This window comes from Papio anubis, chromosome 2 (genome assembly GCF_008728515.1).
Source record: "Papio anubis isolate 15944 chromosome 2, Panubis1.0, whole genome shotgun sequence".
Lineage (NCBI taxonomy): Eukaryota > Metazoa > Chordata > Mammalia > Primates > Cercopithecidae > Papio > Papio anubis.
Window position 1 is genome coordinate 135,293,484 of NC_044977.1, and position 23,064 is coordinate 135,316,547.

At 38.6% G+C, this 23,064-nt stretch overlaps 1 protein-coding gene across 3 annotated transcripts in view; it reads right to left on the reverse strand.

The window, feature by feature from the left end:
* The window catches only part of KCNAB1 (potassium voltage-gated channel subfamily A member regulatory beta subunit 1), a 416,330-nt gene that overhangs the window by 28,486 nt on the left and 364,780 nt on the right, over window positions 1-23,064 (reverse strand). The window lies entirely within an intron of this gene.

Below are 23,064 nucleotides of genomic sequence, written 5' to 3' on the forward strand. Positions count from 1 at the left end.
GGCTTTTCTATTTCTCAGTAATACCAGTCAGTTAAATGCCCTTCAAAAGAACCAAATCCTTGTCTCAAAGTAGAGTTGCAGTACATGTATTCTTTTTTCTTATTATTATTTCTCATGAGCAGGCACTGTCTAAATCGATAGGGAATAGGATTTGAATGAAATGGCCAGAGTCAGAGTCTTAGCTTCTTTGCTTGTTTGGCTTGTGTGAATTATTTTTAATCGCCCTTGATTTCTTTGTTTGGAAGATGGGAATGCTTTCATTCACCATTGTGTGTCCAACAGAGATAAAAGCTGGCTTTATAAGCAAACGTTTTCTTTCTTGGAGAAAGACTCTAGAATATCAAATTATTGCCCAGCAACTAAAACTATGAAGTTCATTCTCCATTTATAAAATATATGATTAAAAACTTGTAAGGAACCGCTTTTCTTCTCTTTTACTGTACAAATGGAGATGCGTGCCTATGATAAACATTTCTAAAAGTTGAAAACAATGATATGAATCTCCGCCCCAGATGAATTTTCTCTTTGGATGTCTCCATCACTGCACCAGCTCCCTTTCCCTTCACATCCTGTGTCATTCAGAGCTGGGAGTTCAGTCAATCAACATTATCTATTAGGTGTCTGCTGTCCTGGGTGCTGGAGATATTGTGGTGAATCAAACATGCTGGTAAACATAGAAGAAGTTAACAGAAAATAAACTGGACCTGGCCTCTCCCTTAACTCTGTCTCCGCCATCAAGTAAGACAGGTACAGAGTGCTGACAGGTGGCTTGGGCAGGTGGGAGTCCTTGACAAGAGCAGTGAAGATGGAGTGGAAGTTGTGACTCTTCGTGCGCACTCATTCAATTATACAACACACAGGTATTACAAGCTTAATATTTGCCAGTCACTGTGCTGGTTGCTGGGTTCATCTGTGAGTAAAACAGACACAAACTTCCTGGACTCAGAGAGTTTCAAGTTGAGTGGGAGAGACAGAGAGGTAAATAAGTAAGTCATTATAAAATGTAAAGTGTTATAAAGAAAATAACATAGGCGACTGGGACCGGAAATGAAAGAGAAGACATATTTAGTGGAGTAAGGAAGGTCTCACTAAAGAGCAATCATGTTTAGGCATAAAAAAGCAAACAGGAGCCATCCATGTGAAGAACAGTGGAAGAGCATTCGAGGCAGATGGTATAGTATGTGCCAAGGCCCTGAGGAAGGACAGAGCTTAGCGAGTCCCAGCAATGGGAGGGAAGGAGGACGGGGGTGCAAGATAAAGTTGGCAGAGGGCAAACCATGTCATTTGTAGGTTATTCAAGGTTTAATGATGCCATTAACATTTTATCAGGTAAGGGGATGGTAGGATAGAGTTTGCATTTCAGAACACTGTCTCTATGCTGTGGAGAATCATTAGTAACAGGGAGGACCGGAGGAAGTAGGAAAAGCTTGAGGAAGGTATTGCTGTATTCTAGGCAGGAGATGAGGGTGATTTGTAATAGGGTGGTGGTGGCAAACATAGAGAGAGGTGGATGTATTCAAAATATAAGTTGAAGGCAGAATCCACAATACTTACAGATAGATGGGGTGTGGTGAGGGAAAGGGAGGAATTAAAGCTGTTTCCCACATATCTGGTTGTTTACAGAGATAAGGGAGACTCAAGGAGGAACATGTTTGGGAGAAAAATCAAGGGTTCTTCTTTGGACATGCGAAAAATGGAGATGCATGTGAGATACAAAAGGGGAGATGTTGAGCGGATATTTAATAGTTGGATAAATAAGACACTGAACAATCTGGGCCGGAGGTGGTATATACATTTATTAGTTACCAATCTATTGATCATATTTAAATTCATGAAAATGGATGAGCCTCGTAAGGAAAGTCTATAGAGAGAAAAGAGAAGAGGTTCTGATGGCCAGCCCAGGGGTTAGAGACAGGACCCAGGCAGGATGCTGGGTAGGAAGGGCCAGCCAGAGGGGCAGGAAGGAAGCCAGCACACAGGGATGTGTCAGACCAAGAGCAGAGGGCACTTCAAGAGGGAGCTGTGCCCACAGGGTGGAATGCCGTGGACATTCATGTCAGAACAGCCCCAAACAGTATCCACAGGATTTGGCCACATGTAGGGAGATCACTGCGGACCGTGAGAAGAGCAGCTTCAGTGTCAGTGATGTGATGGGATCAAGCAAGGCTGGAGCCATTGGAGCCACTCAGTGGAAGAATGAGTGGAAGAAGGAGAGGCCTTAAAGACAATGCATTAAATAAGTTTGGAAGAGAAACGGGACACGAGCTGACGGGACATTCAGGGTCACAGGACATTAAGAGTAAGCCTGTGTGCCATTTGGAGTGACCTAGGAAGAGGGAGTTATTGATGAAATGGACTGGGGGCTGGGAAGGAAGAGGGAGACTTGATAAAGGGAGAGGGAGGAGGGGCAGAGCCCCCATAGGTGGGAAGGACACTTCTGTCAAGATGATGGGACCCAGGGAGGTTTGTAGAACTCATCATGGGAAGACATGGGAGCACCTGTTTGATGAATTCTAGTCTCAATAAACTGTGAACCAAGTGTACAAGGAGGCGTGAGATGTGTAGCAGAAATGAGAAAAACGTGAGGAGAGCCTGTGCAAGGCACTCCAATGGCCAGGTCTTTTTGTTCCTGGTAGATTTTTCCTCACTGTTTAGCTTTTGACTCTGAAGAGAAAAGCTTGGTGGAATTGGGAAAAGAGAACTCTGTGAGTTCTTGTCCTGGAAGGAGGCTGCAACATCAAAACTAGGGAGAAACTGCAGGAGAACCAAGAGGCTGCAGTTTTGGAGATTCATGTTGCCATGAATTAAAATTTAATTCTATTTCAGAGAAAAAATTGTTTAGCTTACTAACAGGAAAGAACCATACTGATGGCTGAGGTGGGTTTTTACATGATTTGAATAATTAAGAACACTAGAGGGCAGCATTGCTGAAAGGAAAAATCAACTGTCTTCTAGATACTGCTGTTTTAAGTGTATAACATGGAGATGCATTTTAAAAGCCCCCTAGGCAGAGTAACAATTCTGAGTGGGGAAAGGATGTTAGAAAGGTAGTTTAGTGCACCGCGTCAGCTGCCTCTGGGAAAGGAGACTCAGACGAATGTGATTAAACCTGATAACCCAGTACTGAATGTGACTCTCCTGCTCTGGACTCCTTCCCCAGTTTTCTAGAAGCCTTAACCCCAGTGGTTCGCAACTCCAACTGCATATTAGAAACACCTGGAGTGGGGGATTTACAACTACCCATGCCCAGGCTCCACTGAAATTCTGTTATATTAGAATCTCTTGTGGGTGAGGCCCCAGCATCGATGATAATTTAAAAACTCATCCCAGATGATGATTCTAGTGTGCAGCCAGGATTTAGAACCAACACGCTTGTCTACACCAATGGTCTCGGGGTATAGCTTCTGGACTAGCAGCAGCAGCAGCACCTGGAAACTTGTTACAAATGCAAATCCCAGGGCCTCACCCCAGACCTAGTAAATTACAAAGTCTGCATCTGTGTTTTAAGTAGCCTTTCAAGTAATGCTGATACACACTGCTTTATACTATTCCCAAGCAAGCCATTTCAATGGGTACGAACGTCTTCCTACATTTCCACTTTTGCTTTTTTATCTAATCCAAGTGCTTCATGCTATAATCTTTAGTTATTTGCCTTAGTACATAAGCAAGGAGCTAGTATGATATCTATGCTGTCTCTCTGTCTCTGCTCTGAATCAGAACCGCCTGGGAAGTTTGATAAAAATGCTGAGGTCCAGGTCCTATAGCCTCCTTCAATGAGACAGGGCCTTTGCACTATTTTCATTAGCTCTCAATCACAAACTTTTAGAAAAACCGACTAAACTATTGAAAGACTTTGTGAAATCCTCCCTCTGCACTCCTTTCCAAGTTGAAATAATCATTATTCTTTAACCTAGTGGTGCCTCCCCAGGGCTCACCCGCCACAGGCAGCTCTCGCACATACTCCCTGTATCCTTAGCACAGAGGTGGCTCCCTATAAATGCTGCAGGTCCATTTTGTTTCCTTGAGTACTGAATTTCCTTCTGCAAATTGAGAAATGATATGGATGTTGTGAAATTCTTTCAAAGCTTGACATGGGATAATGGGTGTAGAATAATTTGTGAATTTGAAACAGTAACACAAACTGAAAATGGCCCAGGTTTCTTCTCAAGTAGGCCCAGATTCTAACATTTTGGGGACAGTTGTTTCAGTAATGTAGGCCATCCATCTTTTTAAAAATATGCATTTCATGTCAAAGAAATTAATACAACTATTTGTTCTGAGTGAAAACAATTTTGGTTGATCAATATTTTAATTTTCTAAATTGGATCAGATGCCAAAAGTGGTAGCTCACATTAAACATTTTGTCCTGCAAAATGATCCCTAGAACTTTGAAAATTGTAAGCAAATAGTTGTACTGCATGAACAATAAGCCATAGGAGTAAAGATAAAAATATCTTTATTAGAAATGAGTGTTTTAATCATATAAAATTTACACAAATTAATCTGGCCATAGAGACAAAAAGACAAAAGCAAAAGAAACCTTAGAGGTAATCCAGTGCAGTTTCTTCTCATTCTAGATGAGGAAACAGGTTAGGAGTGAAGTTTTTAGGCATAATTAAAAGCTTGAATATTATTAACAATTATAAATATTTTAAATATGCTTGCAAAATGCTGAGAAAAACATGCAAAATAATAATTGTATTATTTAGTGAAATAACATGTAATTTTGTTCTTAATTTTTCATATTTCCAGTAAATATGTGTTATACTTTTATGTAAAAAAGATTATCTAACAAGCAAAGGCACCACTTTAAACACTAACATGTTATATATTTAACCAAATGAAATTGCTATTTTTAGAGCCCCATAATAGTTTAATATTGGCAGTATCCTATGGTTCAACCCAGATGATATCAGATTTTTTTTTTAAGAGGCAAGGATCAAGATGGAGGCTAGAACACTGGTATAATGCAAGAATTTGGTTTCATCAGAGGAATTGCTGTTAACACTAATAAAAAAATAGGCCTAGACCTAGGCACAATTTTTACTTCAGATCAGCTTTTGTGATTTATCTACCTTAAGTTGTTCATTTATTTAACTTCAGAAGCTTGTGGTGGTGGTGGTTTATAATTGTGCTTCTTTGAAGCTTAGAGGAATCCTCTTGAATCTTGATCAAGTCCTTCATCTTCTGAGCTGTAGAGAATCCTCTCAGCTTGATGCCTGGAGATAGAGGACTACCATTCTTCAGAGGACTGGAAACTTATAATCATAAATGAAATGATGTCATCCTTAGTATGGATCATGAGTCACATGTCTTAAAGGTTTGCTGACTGTCTAAGGACAGCCTGGTTCCATTTGCCTTACAGAGCATGTACTAGGATGCAGAAGACATTGGGTTTTTTGGCCCCATCACAGTCACTAACCTTTGACATCTCTTGTCCTTGCTGAGATCTCAGTTTCTTCAATGCAAACGAGCAGATTGATCTTCATTAAGCATATACTGAATCTTGACAATAATTGTTTAGGTGGGAATATTTGAATCCCATTTTGTTGAGGAAGAACCTGAGACTCAGAAAGATAAAATCACTTGTGCCAGGTCTCAGCAGATAGTCTATAGACCCTGTCTAGCTTTGAAGTTCTGTGATCAGTCATCGTGAGAGGCTCTGTGCATAGTGCATTGAGGGAGAAGACAGTTTTGGGAGAGAAAACTAACAGGGCATTTACTTAATTCACCTCATTGTGTGTTTGTGAACACGTGATGCCTTGTGTGGTTATATCCATCCATCTCTTTGCATTTAATACACAGATGGCTATAGTTCATGATGAGTATAAATGACTTGGGAAATATGATCTCTCTTTTTGTTTTGTTTTGTTTTTTTTTTGAAGAAAGACTAAAATCTGATGACTCTTTGAAAAGAAAGGCAAAAAAGGGCTGGTATCTGCATCTGATGTGTAAAGCTTAAAGAAAGAGTAGTCTTCACAGGGCAGTTTATAGGGAATATGCTTTCTGGATCAGGGCACTGGCCAAACTGATTCTGAATCAGAACAGAACAGATTCAAGAGACTAGAAAGGAATTCACACACTGAGCCAAGTCAATAAAACCTCTTCTATCTGGAGAAACTGAACCTTCTTCAAAACTCTGGCCCAAGAATGGAGCTTTATGTCTCTGAAGGCAATGCATTTTCCTCCACCCCGTAGCTACCCTGAGAGAACCCTCCCTAAAGAGCTCATGGTCCTCAACCTCTCCTCTCTGTCACACACTAGTTTTCCCTGACTCTAGACAGTTTGAAGTGAGACTTTGATATTGCCCAAATATGATTTCAGAACCTTATTCTAAAATGTGAAATAGGTTATTGAAATGGGACGCTTTTAGTCTCACTTTTAGCTTAAGTCCAAAGGCTCTGAACAGCAACTGTTGTTTTTAAGTACCCCCTGAGTTCCAAAGTGAAGCACTAGACCACCTATGCAGGAGACCATGGTGAAAAATGGTCATCTTTAGCCCAGCCTTCACCTTGAAACAAATAAATGAGTGAAAAAAACCCTTTTAGAACTGATCAATAAATCCAATAAGGCTGCAGGACACAAAATCAGTGTATGAGAATCAGTACCATTTCTATACAATAGCAACAAACTAGCTGAAAAAGAAATCATGAAAGCAATCATTTACAATAGCCACAAAAAATTAAATACCAAGTGGTATGGTTTGGATGTTTGTCCTCTCCAAATCTCGTGTTGAAATGTGATTCCCAATGTTGGAGGTGGGGCCAGGTGGGAAGTGACTGGATCATTGAGTGGATCCCTCATGAACGGTTTAGCATCATCTCCTTGGTTATAAGAGAGTTCTCACTCACTCAATTCACATGAGAGCTGGTTGTTTAAAAGAGTCTGGGATCTCCTTTTTCTCTCTCTCTTGCTCTCTCTAGCCTTGTAATACACCGCCCCCCTTGGCCTTCCACCATGATCGTAAGCTCCCTGAGGCCCTCACCAGAAGCAGATGCCAGCACCATGCTTTCTGTACAACCTGCAGCACCATGAGCCAATTAAACCTCTTTTCTTTATAAATTACCTAGCCTCAAGTATTTCTTTATAGCAATGCAAAAATGGCATAATACACCTAGAAATAAATTTAAGAAGGTAAAAAAATCTCTACAATTATGAAACTCTGATGAAATAAATGGAAGAGAACACATCAAAAATAGGAAGACATCTCATGTTCACAAACTGGAAGAGTTAATACTGTTAAAATGACTATACTACCCAAAGCAATCTATACATTCAATGTAATCCCTATCAAAATTCCAATTACATTCTTTGCAGAAATAGAGAATATGATCCTAAAATTTATATGGAACCACAAAAGACCCAGAATAGCTAAAGCAATCTTGAGCAAAAAGAACAAAGCTTGAGATATCACACTACCTGACCTGAAAATATACTACAAAGATATAGTAACTAAAATAGTGTGATACTGGTATAAAAACAGACACATAGATCAATGGAATAGACTAGAAATAAATTCACATATTTACAGCCAACAGATTTTTGACAAAGGTTCCAGGAACATTCACTGGGGGAAAGGGAAGTCTCTTCAATAAATAGTTCTGGGGAAACTGGATATCCATGTGTAGAAAAATGAAACTATATTCCTGTTTCTCATCATGTACGAAAATCAACTCAAAATGGACTAAAGACCCAAATGTAAGACCTGACCTGAGGCTATGAAACTACTAGAAGAAAACAGGGGAAATGCTTCAGGAAATTGGTTTGGACAAAGATTTTATGGGAAAGACCTCAAAAACACAAGCAACAAAAACAAAAATAGACAAGTGGAATTATATTAAACTAAAAAGCTTCTGCACAGCAAAGGAAGTAACCAACAGTGTAAAGAGACAACCTACAGAATGGGAGAAAATATTTGTGAATTATTCATCTAACAAGGGATTAATTTTCAGAATATACAAGGAACTCAAACAACTCAGCAGCAAAAACAAACAAACAAACAAACAAAAAAACAACAAGAAAACCCCCAAATAATCCAATTTAAAAATGGGCAAATGATCTGAATAAATATTCCTCCAAAGAAGACATACAATTGGCCAACAAGGAAGACCCTGTCCCTAAAAGAACAAAAACAAGGCATAAGATACCATCCCACCCATTAGACTGGCTGCCATCAAAAAGACAAAAAAAAAAAAAAAAAAAAAAAAAAAAAAAGCTGGCAAGAATGTGGAGAAAAGGAAAATCATATGCTGTTGGTAGGAATGTAAATTAGTACAGCTATTATACAGAATAGTATGGAGGTTTCTCAAAAAACTAGAACTAGAACTACCATATGATCCATCAGTTTCACTACTAATTATATATCCAAAGGAAAGAAAATCATGTGTTGAAGAGGTATCTGCACTCTCATGTTTATTGCAGCACAATTCACACTAGCCAAGATATGGAATCAACCTAAGTGTTCGTCAACAGATGAAATGATAAAGGAAATGCGGTATAGATACACAATGGAATATTATTCAGCCATAAAAAAGAATTAAATACTGTCATTTGTGGCAACATGGATAAGCCTGGTGGACATTATATTAAGTGAAATAAGCCAGGTGCAGAAAGATAAATACTCATATTTATCCCACTCATATGTGGAAGCTAAATCAGTTAATCTCATAGAAGCAGAGAAAAGAATAGTGGTAACTAGAGGCTGGGATGAGTGGGAGGGAAAGGAGAATAGGGAGAATTTGGTTAATAAACACAATATTACTTTTAAGTAGCTTTGTAGGGAGACTATAGTTAACAACTGTTTATTCTGTATTTTCAAATAGCTAGAATAGAGTATTTTGAATGTTTCTAACACAAAGAAATGATAAATGTTTGAGGTGGTGGATATGTTAATGACTCTGATTTGATCATAACACATTGTATATGGGTAGCAAAATATCACACTGTGCTCCACAAATATGTAGAATTGTTATGTGTCAACTAAAAATAATAATAAGAGAATAAATAAATGGAGGTTGAGAGATTATTTGGTCTTACTTGAGTTTTGTGGTATTGCCGCTGTGATCTTTCCCTCCGCCTCTACCTTTCACCTCATCTCTAAGTAAATAAAACTTTGGAACCTAAAATTCCCATTTGTAGAACTTGCAAGTAAGAACGGTTCCCTGAATTGAGAGCCTGACCTTGCTGTGACTTCTCTCAGACAGACACAGGCTGTCCTGGGAACTCTGCTCACTCCTTGTACAACTCTCCCTATACAGGGGAAGCTATGTGATGCTGTATCCTCTTAATATTATTTCTTGCTCCACCAGACATGTACTCTTTAATCCTAGCAAGACAGCAGTTGTTCATCTTACATTTAGATAAAAATGGCGAAGTGACTTGCCCGAAGCAATGAGAGAGCTTTCTACTCTATCCTCATTATTTCCCTGTAATTCTTTTATCACCACTCCCAGTTTTTCCAGCTTCTCACCTAGACTTACCACTGCCTGCTGACATGCTCCAAGAAATAATTATGTAGAATACGGTTCACAAAATTGCACCTTTTCTTTCAACATAATCTAAATATTGCCCCACCATTTTCTACTAAAACCTGGTGATTCCAAGTAATCAGTTTGCTGTGTTTGGTTAATGCTAAATGGTAGTAATTAAAGAGGTTATTCTACTCTGATAAAAGTGAGGTGGCATCCACAATGACTACAGAGTACAATGCTGTTATTGCATATGTCAAATTCTATAGGATTTGTCAATAGTGCAATGAATTCGAATTCATTTAAAAACACTCAAAATGAAAGTAAACTCATCACTTTAAATTTTATCTGGAGCAACGCAATGAACAAATTTAAACAAACAAACAAACAAACCTAAGTGAACTGAAATTACAGGACTGTGCAACTTTCCTAGATACCTGACTTATATCTTCGTTTGTGAAGCTAAAAGTTTTATCATTACTACGTTGTACGACACTGGTCCTCTAAGCATCCTGGGGGTTCCTTTGGCATTGTTACTGAACTCAGTCTGTAAAAAAGGAATTTTTATAGTTTGAACATGGGTCTTGCCCAGATATGGGATATTTCCGTGACACAAATGAAAATGTTAACATTTGAAAAAGAACTCTTTGTCCTTCTAAAATTTGTAAAGTTTTGCTCTTGTCACCTAAGTTTTTGATTCACCTTGACTTCATCCGTGTATGTGTGTATCTGTGTGTGTGTGTGTGGTGTAAGGTAGGGATCTGGTTTCATTTTTTTTCATATTATAGGAAATAGAATGCCACTTTTTCCATGTCCATTTATTGAATAGTCCCTTCTTTTCCCACTGATGTTCTAGACTACTTTGTCAAATATCAATGTTTTATAAATGCTAGTGACTGTTTCTGGAGTGTCCATTACAGGGACATATATTATATTACATCAATTTCTCCCATAGCCAGTACCTTTCTTAATTACTGAGGTTTCATAATGAGTGCTGGTACTGTGATAGGGCACGTCCTTCCCTTCCACTTTACCCATTTTCAGGAGTCATTTGGCTCTTCTTGGCCCTTTACCCTTTCGTATATATTTCATAATTAGCTTATCAAATTATTTTAAAAGCTTGGAAGGATTTTGGTTGGAATAGGACACATTTAGCAGAATTGGCATCTGATATGGTTTGGCTGTGTCCGCACCCAAATCTCAACTTGAATTGTATCTCCCAGAATTCCCACGTGTTGTGGGAGGGACCCAGAGGGAGGTAATTGAATCATGGGGGCTGGTCTTTCCCGTGCTATTCTCATGATAGTTAATAAGTTAATAAATGTCACGAGATATGGTAGGTTTATCAGGGGTTTCTGCTTTTGCTTCTTTTGCTTTTGCTTCTTCCTCATTTTCTCTTCCTGCCACCATGTAAGAAGTGCCTTTTACCTCCCGCCATGATTCTGAGACCTCCCCAGCCCTGTGGAACTGTAAGTCCCATTAAACGTCTTTTTCTTCCCAGTCTCGGATATGTCTTTATCAGCAGCATGAAAATGGACTAATACAGCATCTTTAAGGTACTAAGTCAGGCCGGGCATGGTGGCTCATGCCTGTAATCCCTGCATTTTTGGAGGCTGAGGCGGGTGGATCACCTGAGGTCAGGAGTTCAAGACCAGCCTGGGCAACATGGTGAAACCATGTCTCTACTAAAAATACAAAAATTAGCCAGGCATGGTGGCACATGCCTGTAATCTCAGATCCTCGGGAGGCTGAGGCAGGAGAATCCCTTGAACCTGGCAGGCAGAGGTTGCAGTGAACCAAGATCGCACCATTGTGATCTCCAACCTGGGCGATGGAGCAAGACTCGTCTCAAAAAACCAAAAAAAGGTACTAAGTCTTCCTGTCCATGGACTTAGGATATATCTGCATTTATTCAATCTCCTATAATGTCTTTCAGTAAAGTTTTATAAATTTCTCCATATACTCCTTGCACATCTTTTAAAATCTTTTTATTCCTACTTACTTGATATTCTAAAAAATATTCTAAATGGTTTCTTCTTGCCTGTACAGGCTTTTTGGACTCTCCTTTTCCCTTCCTTTTGTTTCTACAGAGGTAAATAGCAGTTCCCTGAGGAGCAGAATGGAAGCTGACTGGGGAATCTCATGCATTATTAATGTTTTTCCCTGATCATACTGGTGTTCTGTATTGAGGGTAATTATATTTTAGAAATCAAAGAAGCAGATGACAATGACAGCCTCTGGTAGAGATGGAAAGGCCTACTTCAGGACATTTGCCTGGTTAGAAGGTTATCTTATCTCTGTATGAGACTCAACTGCTGCAGTCTATGCTAGTACATTGATATGTAGTCAGTGAAGCCCCTCAAATTCTATCATAGAACATGGTCAAGATAGTTTTGACCTAGAAAAATTTCAAAGCAGGTGTTACCAGTTACTCATCACTGCTATTGATGATGATACTTTCACAAACATCTGATTTTCAATAACCTGATTTTTCCAGTGAATGTACCAGAATGAATGATCTACAAAATGTATACAGAAATACATAAGGAAAATAACCTACTCTGTAGGTTTATTTGATAGAGCCAATTTATTCTAGCTTTAGAATAGTTAAATGAGACTTTTTTATGTATCAGAAACAATTAATAAACCTAATCAGCAACATGTGGAAAGATATAAGTTGTTGTTACCCTTCATTTAACTATAATATATAAAAATGTCTAAAGATAATATCTTTAAGAATTGTTAGTTTTTTATTTTGCGATTCTCTTGAGCTTTGGGTTGCAGTTTTTCTTATGGAGAAATCAAGATATCTCTAACTTCTTGATGTATTGAATAATTAGGTTTTTTTTTTTCTTTTTAAATGGAGTAACTTGTTGAAAACTCAATTGGAAGTCTTAAATTGTAAAAGATTTATCTGCTCTTGTCACTGGAAATGCAGTCACATGGTGCTTTAGGAGTGATTGTTCCAACAAATCACTGAGAACTAATCTTTTGTCTAACCCTCCACGCTGCTATTCCCAGGCTGGTTGTCCTTGTGGCACTGGTGTGGCTGTCAGTGACATGTGAGGCCATGTGCTTCCTTGTACCTATTCAGCCAGGCCCTCTGCTTCACCATTCCAAGAAGGACTCCTGAGATTTACTCTGATTGGGCTGTTCCTGTCACATGAACCAATGACTCTAGCCAAAGGAGTGGGGGGGAAAGGATCATTTAGCTTACAACCCAGAGCCTACCTCACAACCAAGGAGTGGCAAGGAGAGAGTAACGCAGCCTTCCTCTGGCTCAACTGGCAATCTTGGAAAAGAGTCACCCCCATATGAAAATTTGGGCACCTGAGAAAGCAGGGTGGCTGCTGGGTAGACAACCAACAATTTCTACTCTGCTTAGATTGGGTCTTGTGGATCACACTAGGGAGCTGGATTCCTAGGTCACATGGCAACAGAGGGACAGAGAGGGCATGAACTCTATTGAGTGCCTACCTTGTGCTTGGCTTGGCTCTGTGCTGGGAATTTTTCCATTATTGCATTTATGTTTTGCTACAGCCCTATGAGGTGGTATTACATTCCCACTTTATGTTTGAAAAAATCAGGTTCAGGAGAATGAAAATTTGATGAAGCCAGTTTTAAATTTCTCTCTAAAACCAGCCCCACCCACTAGCCCCCAAGCTGAAGCAGAATGAAGCAAAATATCTTTATCCCTTTTTCTTCATCCACATTTGTATTTCATGCAAACTCTTTTGATTATGCAATTTGAAGCACATAGAAGGTTAACAATATGAAGGGACCTCAAAAATTTCATGGAAAAAGGAAATTAAAAGATAATAATAAAAAGTGTAAATTTTATTTCTCAACTTAAGCCCCATCAAGTTCAAGGCACTTTTGAAGCAATGGTACCAGCCATTTAGTTCACCCCTAAAGAACTGAGGGTCCTAGACATTTAACTATATCAATACAGTCTTTTCGCATTATTAACTAAAGAAAAATGGGTCCCCTTTAAAGATTATTTTTAAGATTAAGAAACAAAAAAAAGAACGCAGAAGGAGCCAAATCAGGACTGCAAGATGGATCCCTTATGATTTCCCATCAAAACTCTTGCAAAATTGCCTTTGTAAGAGCAGGAGCATTTTCATGATGGAGAAGGACTCCTGGTAAAGCTTTTCCAGGTGTTTTTCTGCTAAAGCCTTAAGTAACTTTCTCAAAAACACTCTCATAATAAGCAAATGTTATCATTCTTTGGGCCTCCAAAATGTCAACAAGCAAAATGCCTTGAGCACACCAAAAAGCTGTTGCCATGACCTTTGCTCTTGACCAGTCTGCTTTTTCTTTGACTGGACCACTTGCATCTCTTGGTAGCCATTGCTTTGATTTTGCTTTGTCTTCAGGATCATACTGGAAAAGCCATATTTATCCCCTGTTACAGTTCTTCAAAGAAATGCTTCAGCATCTTGATTCCACTTGTTTAAAGTTTCCATTGAAAGCTCTGCTCTTGTCTACAGCAGCATTGTGTGCAATAGTTTTGATACCCACGGAAAGAAAACTTTGCTCAATTTCAGTATTTCCGTCAGAATTGTGTAAACCGAACCAATTGAGATATCTATGGTGTTGGATATTCTTTCCACTGTTAATCATCAGTCTTCTTTAATTAGGTCATGTATTAGTCCGTTGTCATGCTGCTGATAAAGACATACCTGAGACTGGGCAATTTACGAAAGAAAGAGGTTTATTGGACTTATGGTTCCACATGGCTGGGGAGGAAGACATGCAGGAGCAAGTCACATCTTACATGGATGGCAACAGGCAAAGAAAAGAGAGATTGTGCAGGGAAACTCCTGTATTTAAAACCATTAGCTCTCATGAGACTCATTGACTCTCATGAGAACCTCACAGGAAAGACCTGCCCCATATTCAATCACCTCCCACCAGTTTCCTCCCATAATACGTGGGAATTGTGGGACTTACAATTCAAGAGGAGATTTGGGTGGGGACGCAGTTGAACCATATCAGGGCATAAGCAAGATGAATTTTTCTTCTTGCAAACTGATGTGTATGGTTTGCTGCTGTGGGCTTCATCTTCAACATTGTCTTGTCCCTTCTTAAAATGAGTTATCCATTTGTAAACTTCTGGTTTCTTTGGGGGCATTGTCACCATGAACTTTTCATAAAGCATCAATAATTTCGCCATTCTTTCACCCAAGCTTCACTGTAAATCTGATGTTTGACTTGTTTCAATTTTAGCAGAATTCATGTCGCTTTGACAGGGGCTCTTTTCAAAGTGACGTCTTATCCTTCTTAGTGCTTCAAACTAGATATTGTTTAGACATCCTATACCAAGTTAGTATGAGTTTAATTTGGCACAAAATAAATATGCAGTCCATGCACAGTTTTTTTCATAATACACATTTTTCCACAAACTTTTTGAAGACCCTTTGTATCTATATCAATTGAAGAAACAAGCCTTTGGGCCTATCGGAATGTGACGTATTAGGCAACATACTCACTAAGAATAGTTTTCCTAATGTTCATTGAGTTGCTAAAAAATAAATTTAACCAAACCCAACCAGTTCTACATGGCATCTAATATTTCTATATTCATTAGTGGAACAGTTATTTTTATACTTGGAAGCATCTGTCATTGCATTGCAGACATCTGACTCAAGTCTTAAATTTCTGATCTTTTAAATTGTGTAAATGTCATCCTTATTGGTCAGACAGACGGATGTGGAATCTTGACATATAACTTCTTATTCTATGATCCTGTCTGGAGATTTTTATTTATACAACTGTCTGTGTATCAGCTTCTTGGGACAGGCTTTTAACTATTTTAAAAGGAATTCTGTCTTGTAGATGAAGGAATAAAGCAAGAATCTTGGCAGAGGATTGATAAGAGTAAAAAAATATTTACCCTAATGAGATTTTCTACTGGTAAATCCAGTTTCGTGCTGTAACAGGAAGCAATCTTCATTGCTCCTTTAATAGCATAGAGCTGGCCTTCCTTCCTGGTTGTGTCATGGCACATGTCTGGAAGGAGATACTTTCTTCATGTTAACGATATTAAAACCTCCACTTAGTTCATGCAGCTCACTGGCAGTCTCAAATGCATTTTAGCTCTGTAGCACTTATTTATATTTGTCAGATATCTGGTAACAACCAAAAGGCAAGTTTAAAACTTGATATGTTAGAATAAACTGCTTTTTTAGTTTTTCAACAGTGAATTACCCAGCAAGGAGGAGTTTAATATTTTAAATATTAATGTTAATATTTTAAAATACAGCATCTGTCACTCTATATGTTAAAATGTGAGGCTGGCCCAGTAGTGGCTGGGCAACTGTCACTGCAAGGGCCATTACAGAAGAGGCTGTCCTGTCTCCATGGGTCTTCCCTGGGATGCCCCCTTTTATTTTCCTTATACCTATTTCACTGTTCCACATATTGTCTGGTTGTATCTGGGGCCCTTAATCTCTTTCTTTGGGGCTTTCCTTGATGTTTCTGAGGCTCTTCCCCATTCCCCATACAATGTTGGCTGTTTTCCCTTATTTTCTCCTTTAGAATCTTCTATTAAGGAATGACTCATCAAGGTTTATCATGGTAAGATATTGCTTCTACTACATGACCCATTAAAGTGGCTACAAAAACAAATAGATAGTTTTGGGTTTATCATAAAAATGTATGCAAACATTCTATATCACATATATTAGCCCATTTTCATACTTCTATGAAGAAATACTTGAGACTGGGTAATTTATAAAGAAAAGGAGGTTTAATGGACTCACAGTTCCACATGGCTGGGGAAGCCTCACTCTTATGGTGGAAGGCAAAGGAGGAGCAAAGGCACATCTTACATGGTGGCAGGCAAAAGAGCATGTGCAGGGAAACTGCCCTTTATAAAACCATCAGATCTCATGAGACTTATTCACTATCACGAGAACAGCACAGAAACACCTGCCTCTGGGATTCAATCACCTCCCACCAGGTCTCTCTCAAGACACATGGGGATTATGGGAGCTACAATTCAAGATGAGATTTGGGTAGGGACACAGCCAAACCATATCACCATAAGAAAGAAATTGATTTAAAACAATAATAATATTTTTCTTTAGAAATCTTTACAAATATTATGCCTTTACAAAACTGATATGGAGAAAAATGTCACATGTTTACTCTGTGGCTTCTTCAACTCACCTCCTGCCTCCTAAACCCACCTCTTACACACACAAACACATTTCCTTGTGCTTCAGGGGAAACACCTGCCTGGTTGTGAGGCAAAGGGCAGTAGGAAGGGGTCAGTGACAGGAAATGTGTAATGTATTGTCCTTCTCAGGGACTGCACATTCATCAGGCACTGTTAGTTCACCCTAACTCTTTATGGTCTGAACTTCTGTGTTATCTTCATGAGACATTTTGAGACGTTCCCTTACATTAATACTAAGGGTCTTTTATCTCTGGGGTATTAAAAACGACAGTTAACACATATGGCACCTTCAATGTGCCTAGTAATGTTCTAAACACTTTACATGTTAACTACTTTATTCCTTACAGCGATCTTATAGAATAGGGTTATTGTTATTCTTATTTTGCACATGAGGAAACTGAGGCACAACAAAGGTGGGTAAATTGTTCAAGGTTACCCAGCTAGTGATGGAGCTGAGATTTGATAGCAGGCAGTCTGGCTGTAGTCTGCTGTTGTTCACAGAGAACACTTCAGCAAGTTAGAAATCAGCAAACTTAGTATTCCATGGTATGTATGTATCACATTTTCTTTATCAAGTCTATCATTGATGGGTATTTAGGTTGATTCCCTGTCTTTGCTTTTGTGAATAGTGCTGCAATGAACATATGTGTGTATGTATCTTTATAAAAGAATGATTTATATTCCTTCGGGTACATACCCAGTAATAGGATTGCTGGGTTGAACGGTATTTCTGCCTCTATGTCTTTGAGAAATTGCCACACTGTCTTTCATGATGGCTGAACTAATTTACATTTCCACCAATGGTGTAAAAGTATTCCTTTTTCTTCACAACCTCACATACCACGGAATACTATACAGCCACAAAAGTAAGGAGATAATGTTCTTCACAGGGACATGGATGGAGCTGGCGGCCATTATCTCTAGCAAACTAATGCAGAAGCAGAAAACCAAATACCATTTATAAGTGGGAGCTGAATGATGAGAACACATGGACACACTGCAGGGAACAACAGACAATGGGGACTGTTGAAGAGTTAAGGATAGGAGGAGGGAGAGCATCAGGAAGAATAGGTAATGGATGCTGGCCTTAATACCTGAGTGATGGGATGATCTGTGTAGCAAACCACCATGGCACACATTTACCTATGTAAAAAACCTGTACATCCTGCACATGTATGCCTGAACCTAAAATAAAAGTTGGAAAAAAAAAGAAAAAACATTGGCAAACTTGCTTGTAACCAGCAAGGTAGATCAAGAAGCTTTGACAGAACATAACAGGTTACATTGAAAGAATGAAATGTTAACTCTTGAATGTCTTTGGGAACCCACGGGAACCATATTCTGCTTCCTGAGGTCATTTACTTCATACAGTGTGTGTGACTACATGGCACTCCTCTGTGACACAGCAATGTGAAAAGTCTCTTTTCCCTACTTGGCCTTCATTGCCTTGAAACTTTCATACATGAATCTCTTTCAACACAGGAATTTGACAGGACAGATATAGAACAGTGGAGAAAGAGGTCATTAGTTCCCAAGTTATCCTTCAGTCATAAGCTATTGTCTACAATAAAGCAGGAAAAAGTAAGTGCTGAGTAGAGAAGGAGGCACCATGCAGAATAGGTAAGAAGGGAGGTTGCTTAAATTTAACTCAGGGCATTAGGATCACTTCCCAGGGAAAAGTCTAGAGAAACACTGGTAGACCTAAGAGCCGTGCTCTTCCAAATTTTTTATTATGCTTCCCAATCAGTCAGAAAAAAAGGGCATAAATAACAAAATAATGCTAGTAATGAATTATAAGTCATAGAACAAAATCAAAGTCTATGAGTTCATATTGATATAAATAAACAAATAAATGGGGAAGGAGAGAGAGTTCTTTTTTACAGTAGAATGCCAATCTGCCTCCTTCCCCTGCAAACGCTGAAAGTGTGATGGAAATAGAAAACCACCTTGGCAAGCACAACAGCGCTGGTTTCAGGCAAGAATCACTGATGAATGCTAAAATTAAGCATCATCCTGATGAGAAACAGGATATTTGCATAGTTTCAAAGTATCTTCCCCAAAGACACTTATTAATTACTAAAGGAAAAATAGTAACTTTACAATGGAGAAGCCTGGTAGGAACCACCATAAAACCAAGTGATCAAAGTTAACATCATCAGTAATGGGAAAACTAGACATTCTGCACCCTCTAGCATGATGTATTGGGAAGGATACAAAATTATTTCTGTGGTCCTCCTGCCAAAAGTGCTTAATCTGAATTTAATCACTAGAAAATGCCTGAAAAACTCCAACTGAAGGACATTCTACAAAGTAGTCAATAGTCTTGTAAAGTGTCAGAGTTATAAAGACAAAGCCTGAAGAGCTGATCCAGCTTACAGGAGACTAAAGACACATGATGAGTAGCTGCAACGTGTGATCTTGGCCAGAAAAGGATATTAATGGGCAGCTGGAGAAACATGAATAAGACTCAGATTATATAATATTATTGTGTTAATGTTAATCTCCAGGTTTTGATAATTCTAAATGGTTACAGAAGATATTAACATTTGGGGGAATCTGGGTGAGGGGCATATAGACATTTTCTGTGCTATTTTCCTTACTTTTTATGTCTGACATTATATCAGTGGAAAGTTTAAAAATGGACAAAAATAATACAACAAATAGAAACTTTAAAAAGGATAATATAATTTCAATGAAGGATTCATTTTTTAAAAAAGAAAAAGGATGCTGTAAAATAGAAATGGTAATATTTTCTTCCTATCCTGCAGTGGATTATCTGGCACAGCCCACTTTGGTGGTTACTGAGGAAGAAGTCAGGCTCCCTACAGCTTGTTTAGGAAGAGGTGGGTGGGGCTCTGGTGTGGGCATATTTCTGGAGGGATCTGGTGAGAGATGAGTTGGCATCTGATCAAGCAATCTGGGCTAGAAAAACTAGCATTGGTTGTGTGTTTCTAAACCCTAAGGACTGTGTCTGGACTTTGACAGCCACAATCATATTTAATACTGACCACTCAAAACCACTGGTATTTTTATCCCATTTGTGTGGTTATTGCTTTCCTCTTTAGCTTTGTCAAAGTAACACATGCACAGTGTTTAAAGAGTCAATGCTCAAAGGCTTGTAACAAAAAGCAGCAGTCCCTTGAACTCTTTCCATGCACTGCAGCAGGAACTACTTCCAACTTATGTAGCTGTGCACTCTGGTATTAATTTCTGTATTTCTCAATAATATTTATGTATTGCTCTCTTGGTTCAGCTTTTTGAGACATTATCTATTGACCTCTCCTGGAGGTGAAAGCTTTAGCTTCCTCTCATATATCCTTCAACACCCACTATCTTATTAATATATTCATATCTCAACTTTGGGTTAAGTTCATATTTTGTCTTTTCAATTTTTTAGTGGCTTAAACATTTTATTTCTTCCAGCTTTGGAGTTGTTGGACTCAGCTGGGTGTTGCTTGTGACTCCTCCTGCAGTTGTAGTCATACAGAAGCTGAGGTAGGAGTATCCGAATTTCTTCCCTAACATATCTGGTGCCTGGGCTGGGATGGCTGGAACAACTGAAGATTGGCTGGGTACTTCTCTGTATATATGGTGTCTCCATATGGCAGTTCAGGGCTTAGAGAGTGAGTGCTAAAAAAGAGTGCAATGAAAACTGCCAGCTTCTTAGTCCTGGGCCCCAAACTAATGTAACATCACTTGTGTCTCATTGTTTTGGTTAAAGCTGTTACAGAGCATGTCCAGATTCAAGGGGAGGGGCTTGTACTTCAGAATGAGCAAGTAAAAGAAGTAACCAATCTGTTAGGGCTTTTATCTTCTTTTTTATTCTTTATAGCACTTAACATGGTCCTGCGTTGATTGTAGGTAAGAAACACTTAATTTACTTTTATTTTTTGAAATGGAATGTACCCATCACCAACCAAATTAGAGGTGATATAGTTAGTATCTATTAACATACATTTTTATAGGAGCATTAGGGCTAGGAGTCAGAATTCTGGAGAATTGGATTCTAGTTCTAGTTCCTCCAATAATTAGCTATAAGACCTGAAACAAATGACTTACATTCTTGTCTGTGTCTTGATGTTTTAAAAGAAGATGGTGTAATTAAATTTAGCCAAATTACATTCCAGAATCGAATAATTTCTCTGATACTATGCAGTGCTCATCAGGACACTTAGAGTTCTCTATCTGGTTCTGTTCTTTTTATTGCTTCCTAATTTTATCACCTCCTATTTTTTCATCAAGGAATAATTTTAGATAGCTAGCATGTATTAAATATTAATTATTTATAGAGTACTGTGGCCGTATAAGAGGAGTAAGAAGACCTCCAAGGCCAAATAAAGGCAATATAAGAAAACAAATTACAGGCTAATTTTGTTTATGAATATAGGCATAAAAGTCCTAAATTAAATATTAGCTTACCAGATAATAGTATGATATTTAAAATGATAAAATAATACATCATGAGCAAGTTAAGTTTATCTCCAAATGTAAGTATAATTCATTGTATTTTCATTTTTATGACTAAGTATTTAATATCCATGGCTGAGCAAAGTAGTCTATAATGATTGTATTTCCTTTCTCCCATATATTTTCATGTTACCTTTCATTAACAATTGCTTTATTAATTTAGTTGATTTGGAGCTACAGCTGAGTCTTCTCTACTTTGTGCAAAATATCTCTCAATACAGTTTTCCACATGGTCAAGCTGATAAGAAACTCAGTTCCTTTTTGTTTTCTTGGCAACATTCCTTCTAGAGCCCTCCATTGTCTTGTTGCAGTCTCTGCTGGTCACTTTCTGTGCCATAAGCTGTCCTCTTGGCGTTTCCCTTCCCATCATCTAGAAAATTCTTCTCCTCCCTTTAATGAATTGGATCCCATGGCTTCCACTTTGTGACTTTATTCTCTCATTTTTTCTTTATTCTCTCATTAAAAAAAAAAAAAAAGAATAAAGCACTAAAATTGTGCTTGAACAGTGCTTGTTAAAATTTTTCCTGGGACAGTTAATTTTCTCCTAAGAGATATTCTGTCTTCTGCATGGGGAGGGTGTGACCTGGCTGCTGGTGATCTGGACATGGGTGAGAGAAGGGGTCTGGGGTCTCAAGTCTCATAGTCTTTTTATTTGCAGCCTGGCTCCACCTTGCTCTGTGCCTGGTATCTCTCAGCTTAGAGCCTGTCAACTCAATGTCTCCAGTTAATGAAACTCCTCTTCCTCCGTTGGAGGAGAAAGGCAGGACACTGACTGCAGACCTGGGGACATGGAGCTTTAGTAGCTCTGTATCCTCTTTTAAAGAACTACCTTGTTCCTAGTTCCTGCCTCACCCACATCTTCTGTGGCACTGGTTTCTCTAATAGATGAACCATCCTGAGGTTGTGTGGTACATATTAACTTGTTTCTCATCTGCAGGCACTTAAAAAATCTTTCCTCAGTTCTGCTAAGTCATATAATCCTCCATCCCTTTTTCATTTTCATACATATTGGTCTAGGTTTTCAGTTTACTGACACTTTCGTGAGAAATGAAGTTTCTGTTTCTGTTTCTTTGTCTCTGTGTTGTGTATTGGGTACCTTTTTATTTTTTAAAAGGAAAAGGTAGAAGCATTTGTCCTGCTAATTCCAGGTGTTTCCTTACTTTTTTCCAAATGAGGAAACTGCGAGTCAGAGGCGAAGTGGCTTTCAGTCACCCACTCACTCCTTACTTCACCAGAACTCACTTGTCAATGTTGTTAAAGATTTCCACATTGTTAACACCAATAATGTTCAGTCTTCATCTTACTTGACCTATCAGTAGCATTTGATATAGTTGATCCCTTCTTTCCTCCTTGATGTGATTTCTTTCTTTCTTTCTTGAACACTACACGCTTCTCCCCATCCTCTCAACCTCCTAATATTGGAGAGTCCCAGAGCTCAGTCCTCAGTCCTTTCTTTCTATATCTTCTTTTTTCCCGCTTTTACTACTTGTGTGATTTCATCAGTTCTCAAAGGTTTAAATACCATTCACATGCAGACAGCTCCCAAATTTATGTCCCCATCCCAAGACGGAGTCTCAGCTTTGGTGTCTAACTCCCTACTCAGCATCTTCACTTGGCCACCTAATAAACATTTCAAACTCAAGATGACTAAACTCAAATCCCTGAGCTTCCCCACAACTGGCTCCATATCAGCTTATGATCCCCATATCAACTGATGGCAATTCCATCCTTTTGGTGACTCAGGCCTAAAACTTTGGAGTCATTCTTCACTCTTTTCTTTCCATCACACTCATATCTAATTCACCAGGAACTTCTGTTGCCTCTAATTTCATTATTTATCCAAAGTTAACCACATTACACTTCCACGGCTAGCACCCTCATCTGAGCCTTATTCTCTCACCTAGATTGCTATAATAATTTTTTAACATGTCTCCCTGCTTCTAC